Below are 14925 nucleotides of genomic sequence, written 5' to 3'. Positions count from 1 at the left end.
AGGGTTATCAGTTCAATTCTTGAGGGGGCCATTTAGGGAACTGGGGTAAAAATCTGTCTGGGAATTGGTCCCCCTTTGAACAGGGGGTTGGACTAGATGACATCCTGAGGTCCCTTCCAACCATGATATTTTATGATTCTACAACTTAAAATCCATAAAGCGTTTTATAAATATTATGTCTTGTATCACATCTTCATTACACATCACATGGCAAATGGAAATCTTTGTGATACAAACTGCATTGTCTTTGCTTTTTCACTGATCTATTAAAGTCAATTTTTTTAACAGTTTATTTTTGCTGGTCAGATCCAAAGCCCATTGAATACATTGGGAGGCTTTGCATTGACTTCAGTGGGCTTTAGATCAGGCTCTAAATTTAGGCAAAGTAGTTTTTGCTAACAATTGTAAGATACATGGTCTGACATCTAGAAACACCTGACTACAAGTAAATAAATTGTGGGACTTTTCAAGAATTATTATTTTTAATGTCCAAAAATGTACAGGGTGCTGTAAATTCCATTCTATCTTCAGATTTACATTTCAGTTGAATTACGTTGCGTAAAGCTCTGCAGCTGCTGTGTTTCAGGTTTCATAAATATTTTCAAATAAGTCCAAATATCCTTCAGAAAGTAATTGCTTTAAATCCTGGCATGAATAAAATATGATCTAATAAAAGACTAAATATAGAGAATGAAATCTTTCCCTTGAGCATGCTGTCTTTTATCCCCACTGACATTTGCTTTAACACTATTAAATCTCCCACCATTTTTCCTTATGATTAAAAGTTCCCCTAGAAAGAAAATAGTACTATATTCACATTTCCTCATTCCTTTCAAGAATGATAATTTTGCAGATATCTCCTAATCTGTAAACTGAAAACTGTAAAACAGATGGAAAATGTCTTTTCAACTCATAAGCCCTTCTCTGCCAATAAAAATGCCTTCTTTGGCATCAGTTGACACAGTATTTACCCTTGGTATATACAACAGTTTAATTTTGGTCTGTACTGTGTAATTGTTTTAATTATTCCTTCAGATATCCCGCCTTCTCTCAGCTGTCTGCTGAGATACATTTGTTGTTCTTAAGGAACAAATTATGCTTGTTTTATTGACAGTAATGCACCAGTTGGTTTCAGTAGGGTCTATACTCATGTTTAAGTTGAGCAGGATTCAGCCCTGAATGAATAAGAAATACTTAAGTGAAAGTGATAGAAAGCTAAGGGAAACAGTCAATGGTTGACAATTTTTAAAATGTATATTGTATTTTTTTATTGATACTTCAGCAACCAGCGTTGTTCTCTGTCACCTTTTGCTAGGAAATCAAATGGACAAATGCAAATACGAACACAGCTGTGCGGAATATCTGGCTGAAGGTTTCTTTTCGATAACATCTGTTTCCCCAAATACATAATCACAAAGGAGTACATGTCCTGAGTGCATCTCAAAAATGGAGTTCTTCCTTTCTGTGTGGTGGAGAGTGGGTATCATAAAGTGATTGTTTTTCCTGCTGGCTAAGTCAAAGTGCCATATGGCCCACTTCAATGGAAGTCTATTTACTCTGCAGTTCTGTATCTTCAGGTAAATTTTAACTAGACACACAGTAAAGAGGTGGGTCAGGATGGAAGGGGAGACCAGATATAAAGATTACAATTAACATTGTCATTTATGTTAAGAAAAAAGTAGGAAGCAACCTCGGCCTGTGCACTCAACCAAGCTAATGAAGCTGTGTAAGGAATTATGTCCGGGGAGAATGAGGGCAAAGTACAAATGTTAAAACAGAAATACAAGATTCAGAAGGTGCTTGGCTGTAAGTGATGAGTGTGGTATAAAATCATAGATAGACTTCTGCTATGTGTTTGGGATTTTAACTAAGAGATTCATACCAAAATTGTGTATTAATTTTTAAGGAAATAATATATTTTAAAGAAGTTCTTAACTTGCAAATATTGGTATGTTTAGTTTAATTATGTGCAGCTCATGCACTGAAGAGCTAATGCTTTCATTAGATTACCGAAGAGAATAACACCAGACCTCCCTGAGCCTTAGAAGGAAGTAATATTTTGCTGCAGTAGTATGCTTGCAAAGAGTCAAGAGTGTTTAGATCTTATATTCATTCTACTCTCTTCACATAGAGCATATTTTTCGTGCTGTCAACTTCATACGTGTTTAAATAATATTTAAGTATTACTACTTATTGAGTAAGTAACCACATCCTGGTATTAAAAACCAAAACCAAACCTCTTTAGCTTAATTAACATGATGAAACTTCCAGTTGTTATACCGAAAAGTGATCTTTCCTCATCTGTGCACTCCATCTAGCTAGTATAAATCTCTGAGCTCAGCTGTTGCCATCAGAATACTCCATCTAGTCCTCACTAACAAAGAGTAATTACTTTTTAATTAAATTCTACCCCACAGTTTAGGTTAGAGTGACAGGGAGGGGCCAGAGTTGAGAGGGCATAGTTTATTATGGGGATTTGGTTCTGATGAGAGTAGCCAGTCAGAGCACAAAGGGATATAATCATAGTTGTTGAACTGTATGGCTATTATGTGAATCAGAGTGTAGGGATCACTAGCATTGTAATATCCCTGTGCTCTCACTAGCTGAGACAATTCTGTTTCAGTATTATACATGCTTTTTAATTAAAATAAGTGTAATTAAATACATTTTGTGTAATCAATTTAATGATGGAAAAATGCACTCTATAAAACATCACTTCTTACAAATGTGTTTATTGGGATTCAGATTGCTGAAAGCCACTGACACTGGTTTGCTATGAGAGGAAATCCGACGAAGTGGGCATTCACCCACGAAAGCTTATGCTCCAATACATCTGTTAGTCTTAAAGGTGCCACAGGACTCTCTGTTGGTTTGCTATGGTTACAAGGATGATACCTACCTATTTATTTTGCCCTTGTGGTTAATCCAGTTTTAGCTAGCCTCACTTTTGGCCAAAAAGAACAGTTCTAAAGCAGGACTGACCAACATTGGCCCATATATAGTAGGTGAACTATTAACTGGGGCCTCAGATGGAGATTGGCTATTATGGAGGAAGGCAGATTGAGGGCTCTTATCTGTTAGTGTGGTACATGAGAATGTGGAAGTTGTGAAGATTGCATTGCTTGTAATGAGTGTACAGGATAGTTTTTGAAGCTGGGAGGGTAGTAAAATTTGGAGGTTTGCTACGGCGTCTTTTGGAGGCTGGTTCATATTGGGAAAGTTACTTGTCATTGTGTCTTAGACCTTTCACCCTTCCTCCTCCTTTCCTATCACCTATCTCTGAACCCCTCATGCTTCAGCCAGCCTTCACCAGCATCACTGGCCTCCGTAACTTGACCTTGTGGCCCAGTTGAACCTGTGCTGAGATACACCATTTCTTTTTTAAATCACATCCAGACCCTTTCATGTATCAGATATATGTGACAGCTACTTCTGACAGCTCTTTATTCTGATCCTGCTGCATTTAATGTATTTTGGAGGATTTTAAAATATCTGAATGTAAACATCTACAATGGAAGGGTAAATTATTTCAACTGTGCATTTGAAAATGAAACAAAAATGGCTGATTATGAGAATCCAGAATAAGGGTCTACTACTAATTTGAATAGGATACGTATATCCTGGGTGTGATATCCTTAAGATTAAGGAGGTTTATGGAAAAGGACTAAGATTTGGTTAGGTGGAATGTGGCAGGGATTTGTTTGGTTGTTTCCAGATGGAGAGAGAGGTTTTAAAGATTAAATGAGATGGGGAGGTTAATGAACAGGATCGGAGGTGTGTATTGGGCAAGTGTTGAAATGGTCTTTTGAAGCTTGACCAGGAAATGTGGGAGCCTAGTTCCAGCAGCTTTGTTCCGTCAGTAACTACTTCTAGGTGGCTAAGTAAGTGTAACAATGCCATCGTGCACTGAGAATCTGATAGGAAGTTGAGGGGAACTCTCTGCAGGCTTTGGGTTCCTCAGGCTTTGTGGTGGTGGGTAGTGGGAAGATCAGGTAGGTAATAGCAAAAAGAAAATCTCTGTTTTATTAGCTTTGCTAAGTATAGACATGGAAACATCAAATGATGGCTCACAAGGAGCTTTGTCTTTACTTAAAGTTGGTGTATAGATTTCCCTACTGCACCCCATTATTCCTTAGCTGAATTTTAGGTACCTCACTAAAATGGTGTTGGAAGTGATGGCAAATAGTGGTGATGCTCAGAAACTTCAATATCTGTCCAAATGACAATTCATCTAGATGGATCCAGGAGTTTGAGACAGTTATGGGAATTATCCCACATAGTTTTTGGCTCTATATGTATAGCAATATAACTAATGTTTGGAGGTTGGAGATGTAACATTTATGTCCTTATGGGACAGCCATTACCTCCTGTGGTTTGAGGTTGGGGTTCTCCTTTATTCCACTGCGGGAAAGGGAAATGATTTGATGGTCCATTCAAGGAGATCAATGAAACTGGATAGGATTCATGGGCTCTGTGGGCATGTGTTGTACAGACAATGGGCATACTTGAAGGTCTTTGATGGGAGATACTTTCTCCATGACTAGTGATAGAAGGCTCCTAAATGCCTTCTCCTATAGTTTTGTCCTTACATGTCATCCTGGTTTTCAGATAGCTCGCAGTGGATGAAATGAGGGAGCACAGACAGTGTCAGTACTGGAAGTCCTGAGTGGAGACCAACCACATACGATATAAATAATTTTAAAACACTTAATCCATGGCTGTGCAGGCAAGAGTTCCTTTGCTTTAACTATAGATCTGTTGTTATCTGAGGTTTTCAGAACCCACAGCAGTGGTAGCTTCGCTGTTTCACTTCAGGTGATGTCAGGAATAAATCAGTGGGAATGCAGCCATTCCGTCTGATGGTAATTGATACAAGTGTGCTCTTGTCTAAAACTGCAGTTTATTAGATTTAAGCGCACACAGACATAAGCAATAGGTTTAGAACAGCCCAAATATTTACCTAAATTCTGGTACAATATTGAGTAATTAACAGCAGGTCCATGATGGCCATTCGCTTCCACCTCAGGGAGTAAAGGTGTCAGAAAAAAAGTCTCTCCTCAGATAGCTCCAGAGGACTGCTCTAAAATACACTACATTAGCTAATTTTTTATAACTAACTTTTACAAAACACACAGGTCATAGTGACCTCTACTGGGTCATCACTTTTCAGAAAACTATGTATCAACAAACATTCCTAACAATCTTAGTCATAATAAACCTATATTGAAGGTGCCCAGATTTAAGGGGTTTTGTCCACTTATTTTATTTCAGTCTCAGTTTTAATAACTTTTCTCCCTCCCCTCCTCCCCCCTCTAACCCTCTCCCCAATTCTGATTAGCAGAACCTGCCAGCATACAGCTAGCATTTGACCTTGCCTTCAAAAGCCTGCTTATTCCAATGCTGGGTGGGTTCTATTTTATTAATTCACCGTGGGTGAATGTGCATAATATGGTTGCAATTAGTAATCACATTCTGGGGTCCACAGACCCCTCAAATCCAGGGCAACACTGCAGAGTCTCTCTCAGCCAAATTCTACAGCGGCAGTGGATAGTTTGGTAAATGTGAGCTGTCTTCATCTGGGACCAGTTGAGTTTTTCTTAGCAAGGATTTTTCTGGTTACATTGAAGATTAAAAAAAAAAAAAACCCTGGGATTTCACGTGGAACTTGCCATATCTGAGGGTGCAGAGCAGTGTCTTAGTATTCAAAAGCCAAGTCTTCTCTGCTTGATTGAGTTTTGACCAGTGTTACTCACTAAACACCTGGAAATGTTGGGGCACCAGCTTATTGCACCACTGTCCCCTCTGTCTGATAAAAGTCAGTAGTGAGAAATGGGTACTTTGTTAATGGAGATTGTCAATTCCTCCTTATCTGAGGATGGAGTTGGGACTGCTACATAGAAAGGAAATCACATTTTGACCCTGATAATCTCATCCAGGATGCAATTGAATCTCCCATGTATGGAAAAGTTTACAGAAGGTGGCAGTGAAGCAGAATGCCAATATTTCCAGTATCAGAGGAGTAGCTGTGTTAGTCTGTATCCACAAAAACAACAAGGAGTCTGGTGGCACCTTAAAAACTAACAGATTTATTTGGCATAACCCTGGTCAGTCTGGGTTTAGACCTGGATGTGGGATAGAAACTGCACTAGTGTTGTTAGTTGGTGTTCTTGTGGGTAGAGTATTGAAAGCATGCCCAGGCTGATTTTATTAGAGAGATGTATGTATATAGTCTACTTTTGATACACTTGATCATGAGATAGTGCTGCTAGATAGTAGCGGTAGTTCTTAGTAGTATGAGCCCTTTAGAAGTGCTAGTAAGAGTATATGGGCTATAGTGTCTGCAGTAGGCAGAGGATACCCAGCTGAATAATTACATTATGGCTAGTCTCACTGGTGTAGTGGAATGGATGCCCAGATGTCTACGGAGAATGGGATGTGAATGAAGACTAGCTAGCTGAGGATCAGTCTAGATCACGCAGAAATAAAGAAAGAAGATGAGGGTTAAATGGGGCTCTTTTTTTTTCTAATTAAGTTTTGGGGCCAGATTGATTTGTGGAGGCGGTGGATTTAAACGGTCTGAATTTTTGATGATTCTGAATGTTAAGTGTTCTAAGGGGCACCCAGAGTTTGGGATGCCCCTGTTAGTTTTTAAAATAACTAATTACTTTGACTCTTTTGTGCTTTATGTTAACATTCATTGTAAAATATTAATTATAATTTTATTTCTGTTAAAAGTACTAACTTGTATTATGAATTGCTCTTTAAAGTTGTGGCTGCATTTATATTTAAAGTGAGCAAATCTTGTATTTAAGTTGAATATATATTTTTCTAAAGAATTTTAAACCACAAATGTCTTAAACTTGAGTATTAATCTTTACAGTTTAATATTAAAGATCTGCATGGATTAAATGTATCATATTTAAACATATTAAAATATGATTCTGCTCTGAAATGTTGCAAAAAATATGGTGGTTCCTTATGCCACAGATTTGCTCCCTGTTTGTAATTCAGAGAAATCTGCTGATTTTAGATAGTGTTTACTGCTTTGTATATCTGCTAGTTATATTCATTCTGCAGAGCTAGAGGGGAGGGAGCTGAATTCTATTCCTGCTTGCACACTAGCAGCAGAATTATGTACAACATTGCAATACACTTGTGAAATTCCACCGAAGGCACTGGGATTGCACAGATATTACTGAGGGCTTGCTTTGGCAGAATCTTCTACTAGTGGTAACATGAGAAGGAAAGAACCTAGTTTTATTCTCAAATCCTTCAGTGTGTTTGAGTGAACAGAGGGAACTAATGTCATACACATTTTTCATAGTAGAACTGCACTTGGAGCTGAAATGTTCATAGCAATATAATGACAAAGGAACTCATAATGACTGAAACAGCAACTGGCTGTTGGCTGACTGGTACAAGAACAGATTTTAAAGATCTTAGTAATTAAGAGTAGGGAAAACTGCTTATAGTGGAGGCAATGGTAATATAATTATGGTTAGAGATGAAAATGAATTTGTGAGGAGGTAATTTCAATTTTGGTCATAAGTTGTATCCTACAATAATTCTACCTTTTAAAAGTTCATATGTTAGGGAAGGGAAGAATTACTGTACTTTGAACAATATGGGGCCCACTACCATGTAGGTAATTGTTTTATTTTGCTTAAAATGCCACAGATATTTAATTGACTATAACTACATATTATTATTTTTTCTAGGTTAAAATTAAAATGCTAAAATGCAGATGAAGATTGGTTTAAAAAAAAAAGTTCTGCTCTGTCTTAAGAGTACAGAAGGTCAAGATCCTGAAGCCATTTTTTTTTTTTACTTTCAGGTATGTATTTGCACTTTTGACTTTTTATTTAGTAATTACTGACAGTTATGAGACTGTTGGGTTTTTTTGTTTTTGCATTTAATTTGATGAAGTAATTTGTTCATACACTTCCACCAATACCTTTGAATCTTATCTTCAGGTAACAATTACTATATCCTTTGACACTTACCATTTCTATCAACCATTATGTTAACAGACTTAGTCTTTTAATATTTTGTTGAATTTGTGTTTCCCTTTGCTTCCTCTGCGAGGAGAGGGCTTGAGTAACAGTATGTTGATCTAATACATATACAGGATATATATAAGGCTAGTGTTGTGGAACGCACAATGTGTAAATACATGTTGTGGCACCAAGTTCTCCCACTTGGTCTAAAACTGAAGCTTTGTGTATATTACAGGTTGCACCAGTTTAACTAAAGGTGTGTTTTTTAAATTGATTTAAAGTGGTCCAAACTCCTATGTGGACACCTCAATTTAGCATAAATCAATTCATTAAACTAAATCAGTATAAACCAGGTTTAGAGCATGCAGGCTTGCACTGCTTTAACTGAAAGTCTGTTTTTTTAAGATCAATATAGTTAAACGGCTGCAACTTGTGATATAAACAAGGCCTAAAATAGATTCTATGAAAATTTCATCCATTCTAAAATGTGTCTAATCTCTGAAGATACTCAACAAACAAATGTTTGATTCACATATATGTTGAAAGATAACTGGAGTTTTATCTGTTATGGCATCTCCCATAAAAATAGAACATAATATTCCAGATTTTTACAAAAAAATACATTATGGAGATGAGATCATTGTGATTGCTTGAATACAGTGATGTTTGATGTTTCATTACTTAAGAAATCTTAAGCAAAATTTGCAAAGGTTGAAATGATCAGTCAGGATGAGTTCAGATAGATAATTATTTCTCTGTCTATGTTTTTATACTCTGCCTGTCACTGTGGGGTGAGAGAGCCTTCCCAGTGGTTTTGCCATCCTCAGTAAGTAGTTAGGGAGAGGAGAATTAAGAATAGCCTAGTGCACCATGAATATGGGGTGCAGTGGAATACATAAGGTTAAAGGGTGAGGCTGATCAAGGATTTTAAAGCCAGTATATTAAGGTTATGGACAAAAGAGGTGTGGATGAGAAAAAGTAAAATTTAGGGAAAGTTGCATTGGCAGGGAATGGATCTAACAGGTCCCTCCATTTCTAACTGCTGATTCTGTTGGGATGGGGTTTGTAAAGGGAGGGGAAGCTGAAGGGAGATGTCAAGAAGGAAAAAAAGGGACAAGAGAAGAATTCTAGGGCAATGGATAGGGTGAGAGCCAGGGTGGTGTTTTTGAGGAACACTGAGGCACCCCACCACAACCTGTACAATCAAGCTAACATGCTGGAAAATTTGATTCACAAAGTATATGAATGAATATAAGCATTGGAAAATCGCATATGGAATCCTAGAATTATTCTGTTTTGGGAATGAAAATTAGGACTTTTGATACAGGATCCGTCTCCTGCTTATTTCCCCCTATAAGCTTGAGTCTCCTATTCCTACCACTCCTGTGGAGTTGCCGCTTTCCCATGTGCCCCTACCACTCCTAGGGAGAGAACTTCAGTTTTCAGGGCTGTATATGCATCATCTTTCATAAACTCCTAATTCACTGGGTAAAAAATAGGGCTGTCAATTAATCGCAGTTAACTCACCGGATTAATTTAAAAAAATGAATCACGATTAATCGCACTTAATAGAATACCAATTGAAATTTATTAAATATTTTTGGATGTTTTTCTACATTTTCAGTATTGATTTCAACTACAACACAGAATACAAAGTGTAGAGTGCTTGCTTTATATTATTTTTTATTACAAATATATGCACTGTAAAAATGATAAACAAAAGAAATAGTATTTTTCAATTCACCTCCTACAAGTACTGAAGTGCAATATCTTTATCGTGAAAGTGTAACTTACAAATGCAGATTTTTTATTTTTTTTGGTTACATAACTGCATTCAAAAATAAAACTGTGTAAAACTTTAGAGCCTACAAGTCCACTCAGTCCTCTTTTTTTTATTCTGCTAATCGCTAAGACAAACAAGTTTGCTTACATTGATGGGAGATACTGCTGCCTGTTCCTTATTTACGTCACCTGAAAGTGAGAACAGACGTTTGCATGGCACTTTTGTAGTCGGCATGGCAACATATTTACATGCCAGATATGCTAAACATTCGTATGCCCCTTCCATGTTTGGCCGCTATGGACATGCTTCCATGCTGATGATGCTCATTAAAAAAATGATGCGTCAATTAAATTTGTGACTGTTCTCCTTGGGGGGAGAATTGTATGTCTCCTGCTCAGTTTTAACTGCATTCTGCATATATTCCATGTTATAGCAGTCTCGGATGATGACCCAGCACGTTTGTTTTAAGAACACTTTCACAGCAGATTTGACAAAACCCAAAGACGGTACCGAAGTGAGATTTCTAAAAATAGCTACAGCACTTGACCCAAGGTTTAGGAATCTGAAGTACCATCCAAAATCTGAGAGGGATGACACGTGGAGCACGCTTTCAGAAGTCTTAAAAGAGCAGCACTCTGCTGCAGAAACTACAGAACCCAAACCACCAAAAAAGAAAATCAACCTTCTGCTGGTGGCATCTGACTCAGACGATGAAAATGAACGTGCGTCAGTCCTCACTGCTTTGGATAGTTATCAAGCAGAACCCATCATCAGCATGGAAGTATGTCCTCTGGAATGGTGGTTGAATTATGAAGGTAAATATGAATCTTTAGTGCATCTGGCACGTAAATATCTTGCAACACCAGCTACAACAGTGCCATGCTCACGCCTGTTCTCACTTTCAGGTGACATAAACAAGAAGTAGGCAGCATTATCTCCTGCAAATTGTAACCAACCTTGTTTATCTGAGTGATTGGCTGACCAATAAGTAGGACTGATTGGACTTGTAGGCTCTAAAGTTTTACATTTTTATTTTTGAATGCAGTTTTTTTTGTACATAATTCTACATTTGTAAGTTCAACGTTCATGATAAAGAGATTGCGCTACAGTATGAGGTGAATTGAAAAATAATTTTTTTTACAGTGCAAATATTTGTAATCAAAAATAAATATAAAGCGAGCACTGTGTTGTAACTGAAATTAATATATTTGAAAATGTAGTAAACATCCAAAAATATTTAAAATAAATGGTATTCTATTGTTGTTTAACAGCGCGATTAATCACGATTAATTTTTTTCATTGTTTTTTAATAGGGCTGTCAAGCAAACAGGAAATTTAATAGGAAATGAGATTCAACCTGAGGAGTTGCAAGTTAAAAAAGAATCTGAAGAGAGATACTCAATGAGAGGAAAAATGCCTGGAAAATAGTAATAATGAAATGACTAAGGCTACGTTTTAGTCATGGGTATTTTTAATAAAGTTATGGACAGGTCACAGTCAGTAAACAAAAATTCATGGCCCATGACCTGCCCATGATTTTTACTGTATACCCTCGACTAAAACTTGAGCCGGGGGGCTGTGGGTGCTCTGGGGGGAGGGAGGGAGGGGAGCAGGCTGGGGCCACTGCGGGTGCTGGGATGGGAGTGGGGGGAGATTGATGGGGCTGGCAGGCTCCCTTCCCAGCTCTGACTGACATGTCCCTGGAGCTCCTAGGGGGAGGAGCGGCCGGGGGGGAGGGGGCGCGCCATGTGCTGCTCCTGCCAGAAGCACCGGCTCCGCAGCTGCCAATGGGAGCTGCAGGGGTAGTGCCTGGGGGCGTGGGCAGCACGCAGAGCCCCCTGGTCCCTCCGCGGAAAAGTTGCAGGGACATGCCGGTGGGAGCCGGGGACCCGCCCCAGGTAAGTGCCATCCCAACCCTGTGTCCCAGCCCTTAACCCCCTCCCACACACCCAAACTGCTGCTAGCTATGGTGCTGCCCAGCTCGGGCAGCTGCAGAAGTCACGGAAAGTCACGGAATCCGTAACCTCCATGACAGACATACAGCCTTAGTCATGACAGATTGATTTGATGTTAACTGTGGTACATTGTGGAAGGGGAAAATAACCTTCTCTGACCTCTTACCGGGGCTGTTGGGGAGAAAACTGTACTCGTTCTACGGGTAGAATGGGCATGCCATGCTCATGTACCTGAAACCTGAAGTAGAAGGACCAGGTTGGGGGGTGAGAAGGTAATTAGCTTCTGTGTCTGTTCAGTTCTGATCCCTCTGAGACTGCTGATAGGGCTGGCAGTTGTTGGTGCATTTTGTGATGTGGCTATTTGTGCCCATGCAATTAAATGTAGACCAGCAACTCCTCTAGTTCCCTTTGCATTATTTTTTGTGCAGAACCTCCTGTGTTGTAATCTGTGAAACTAACCCCTACCCAGTGCTTCACTACACTGTCTGGGTTTTTTTCCTCATCATACTTTTTAAGGCCCTTGGTCTGAAAACTGCTCTGGGACAGTACTCCGATCTAAGCCAGTTCTAATTAATTTTTCAAGGTGGAATGAAATGTTTTGATACTTCCTTCCACTACTGCAAGTGAATTAAAGGAAGACTTTGTAGAGAAAATAGTATCTTCAAAATAATGATTGGCATCCTCTGCAGCTCAATTCACAGAGAAGAAATGATCATCATGCTTAAGACCTATTCTGTTTTGCTTCTGAACAGCTGCTACATGTTAAAATAGTACTGCAATGATGGTGGAGAGTGAGGAAATTATAAGTTATTTGTAAAATGGTGGAGAGCAGCCAGATAGTGACCATTCACCCTGAGAGGTTTATACTTAAAATATGTATTGTTTTGCAGGTTGGAAAAAGGCAGCAATGAAGTCAATTTCATCTTCACCCTGAGAAATACTGTGCAGAGCATTGAGCAACAAACATACTGTTCTCCCAGTGTGAAGGAGATAGAGCTGAAGCATGTCTGTCACTATCAGCATCCTCCACACACAAAAAAAAAAGCCATTTTTTTTCAAAAAAAACATTGGTGCTGAATCAACATTGATTTATAACTTTTGATTTATGATGTGGGGGCTATAAGCATGGAAAGTTCTGGTAGACTTCTATTCATAGTATTGATAACCGGGTTTTCAAGTTTGTAGACACTATAACCCAAGGCAGGTTAAATTTATTATATGACTGAACTGCATTTATGGTGTTTCTCCAAGATAGAGAAGTAACTGAGTTAAATGACACCATCAATTCTTATAATCAGGAAAAGGATGGGAGTTAAGTGTGGTAAAATTAATGGAAGTTGCAGCAAAATCAGCAAACTTGACACCTGCTGATATACAAAGTCTGGAATAAGTTGTTACGTGCTATATCTCAAAGTAGCACCCTGTAACCCCCATATTCATCATTTGTATATTGTGATTTTTCATAAAAAGCATGCCATGTAAGATGCCATATCTGCTGAAACTCATTGTTCTGTCAAACTGTGTGCATCACTATTGTGTATGAAGTTATGAGATTTTGCTGTATGGTTGTGGTTGAAATATGTTGAGAGTTTGGGACTCGCCCACTGCTAGCTCTCCAGTGGCTGAGGGTGGTGACCCACACCCAAGGGGGTGTTAAAACTACAATTGATCAGAATGGTAAACAAGAAATCTACAATTCAATAAGACAGTTACACAAGAACCACACAATTAGGATTGTTCAACTCTCTGACTCAGCAAGGCATGCCTGGGCCAGTTTCTGTCCAAGAACATGGACTAAGAGTATAAAATAAGGGACAATGACATCATGAGATGACCTCTCTCCTCCCCCACTTATGCCAAAGGCAACAAGAATCCTGGGAAGACAAAGACTGAGAAGGAAACTCAGACTGTATTAAGATCTGCAACCTACCTGCAACATCCAGTGGGTTGAGAAAAGCAGATTCAACTCTTGCTTATGCTTTGTCTACACTACCACTTTTGTTGGTCAGGGGTATGAAAACAACCGCACCCCTGGCTGACATAGCTAAATATGGCTCAATGGGGGTGGTTTAATTATGCTGGCAGGAGAGCTCTTGCCTGCTGGCAAAGAGCAGCTACAGGGGAGACTTTACAGCTGCACATCTGTACCACTGTAAAGTCTGTAGTGTAGGTGTAGTCTTAGTGTAAAAGTTTAGCATTTAAAATGTTTAGTTTTTCTCTGACTTATGTCTGCCACGTAAAAAAAATCTCTTTTCTGTAGTCAGTAAACTTGTTTTACCCTTACCAGCAAGTTTGTCTAAAGTACTGGGGGAATCTGCTCAGATTACAAAGGCTGCTGCATGTTCCCTTTCCTTGGATGAAGTGGCATACTAATTAATAAGCTTGAACTGTTCAAGAGAAGGTCCTGAGCAGTGTAAAATGGTATATTATTGGGGTGTAAGGCTTGGGAAGATTTGCTAATGTTTCCCTAGGTATGGTTCATGAATGGCGTGGAGAGCATTCATGCAGCTTAGATTGGTTTGCCTCTGCATGCTGGTGGCTGAGTGATAAGTCCCTGGAGAGATTTTCTCCTTGGCACTGACAAAGCACTGTGAGAGACAGCCCAGGTTGGAGACACAGCTGTCCCACAGTTCCTGGTTGCAGCCTGTTGCTCCTGTCACAGTGTACAGTTAAGTGGTTAGGTTGTCATATGATGGCTTATGTAAAATGTTTCAAGGGGTTATTAGATAAATTCAGAGAGCTTCAATATTTAGTATATTGAAGAGTTGGGGTAAGTAAATGTAGTCCCAAAGGGGAAAGTTTCCATAGCATGGAATTTGCAATTTCCTTACCCTTTTACTGTAAAGAGTTTATAAAAACACCAACTCTAGTCACAGGCTCATTGCAAGTTAGACCAAATATAGAAGTAAAATTGCTACTTGTTGCTATTCCCACTTATGTTGTGGGGAGGGAAATGAATAGATGGTGATGGAATTTTGTGACCTGAAACTACTAAAAATAAAGTCAAATAGTTACTCTGGTCATATTAGCAATCTGCTCCAGCAAAAGACAAAACTACAGATGGCATCAGCTTTGAATGAGCTGTCATTCTGATAAACATTTCATACTTTCACGTCAGAAACTATTTTACATTGTTTAATGTGTTAAAGACTAGCTGACATTTACAAATTTAACTTGACTAAAAGTAGGA

At 38.7% G+C, this 14925-nt stretch overlaps 1 protein-coding gene across 3 annotated transcripts in view; it reads left to right on the top strand.

The window, feature by feature from the left end:
* Positions 1–13215, top strand: part of PSPC1 (paraspeckle component 1) — a 94793-nt gene extending 81578 nt beyond the window's left edge. The window contains exons 7-9 of one of the 3 annotated variants that reach the window (XR_003369870.2): positions 1316–1476; positions 7719–7834; positions 12626–13215. The gene's annotated coding sequence lies outside the window, so the exon portion shown is untranslated. Of the gene's footprint in view, positions 1–1315; positions 1578–7718; positions 7835–12625 lie in introns of all 3 variants that reach the window. The other 2 variants (XR_003369869.2, XR_003369872.2) reach the window with 2 other exon arrangements.
* The last annotated feature ends 1710 nt before the right edge of the window (positions 13216–14925 follow it).

Source organism: Terrapene carolina, unplaced genomic scaffold (genome assembly GCF_002925995.2).
Source record: "Terrapene carolina triunguis isolate 2854851 unplaced genomic scaffold, T_m_triunguis-2.0 Scaffold138, whole genome shotgun sequence".
Taxonomy (NCBI): domain Eukaryota; kingdom Metazoa; phylum Chordata; order Testudines; family Emydidae; genus Terrapene; species Terrapene triunguis.
The sequence above is the reverse complement of the archived record's forward strand: the minus strand, read 5'-3'. Positions and strand labels throughout refer to the sequence as shown.